A 1,107-nucleotide genomic window follows, 5' to 3' on the forward strand; every position below is an offset into this window, starting at 1 on the left:
AGCCTGTACCACCACTGGGGGAATCATCCTTTCTTTTTTTATTTTAAGAATGATTTTATTTAACTTTTATTTATTGACTTGAAAATGTGACCAGAGAAGGACAGAGTGGGAGAGGGTGAGAGAGAGGGAGTGGTGAGAATTCCAGCCACCAGGTTCGGGACTCGAACTGCGGTCAGGTATGTGGGAGTCCAGTAACCTTAAGCACCATGCCACCTGCCAGCCCTCAGTCTTCTTTTTAAAACCTTCTTTCTGGACCTGCAGATGGTGTAATGGTTACATCGCTGGACTCCCACTCGGTCGCCCTGGACCCCGTGGCTTAAACCTCAGGCTGGGCGTAACTGGGTGTGTTCCCAAAATCCTGAGTGAGAATGGAGGAGAAGGGATGCCAGCGTGGCCATCCCCCCTGGGGGGTGATCTCTCACTTTCTGTCTCTCTTGTGAGCACACACGCCCGATAGCAAAAATCTCTCAAAAAAAAAAAACTTTCTTCCTTCTACGAGGAAGAGATAAAAAGAGAGAGACAGCACCCCCAGCAGGCTCTTGACACCAGACCCACCCCAACCCGCCCACATCAAGGCACACATGCGTCTGGTGCCCGCTGGGTCATTGCCGTTCACTGCTGTTCCACTTCCAGCCCCACCTGTGACCGCTCTGCTTCCACCACCGTTTTTTTAGATTTTTACCAGAGGGCACGTGCGCTTGCTGGAAACAGAGGCAGAGACAGAGGGGAAATGAGAAGTCACCCCTGGGGGATGGGGATGGCGACTCTGCACTGCCTTCTCTGTTCTCCTCCTGGGATTCTGGCCACACATGCTCACGTGCTCAGTGTGATTTTCAAGCTGCTGGGTCTGGGACTTGAACTGTTATCAGTCATGTGCGGATCCAGAGCCTTAACCCCACACCACCTGCTGGCCCCTGGAATGGAATTTTTTTTTTTTGAGAGGTTTTTGCTGTAGGGCGTGTGCGCTCGCCAGAAAGACAGAGAGACAGAAAGTGAGAAATCACCCCCCAGGGGGGATGGCCATGCTGTAATCTCTTCTCTTCCATTCTCCTCTTGGGACCTTGGGCATGCACGCACACACGCCTGGCATGAGTTTAAGCCACCAGG

Source organism: Tupaia chinensis, unplaced genomic scaffold (genome assembly GCF_000334495.1).
Source record: "Tupaia chinensis unplaced genomic scaffold, TupChi_1.0 Scaffold000578_2, whole genome shotgun sequence".
Taxonomy (NCBI): domain Eukaryota; kingdom Metazoa; phylum Chordata; class Mammalia; order Scandentia; family Tupaiidae; genus Tupaia; species Tupaia belangeri.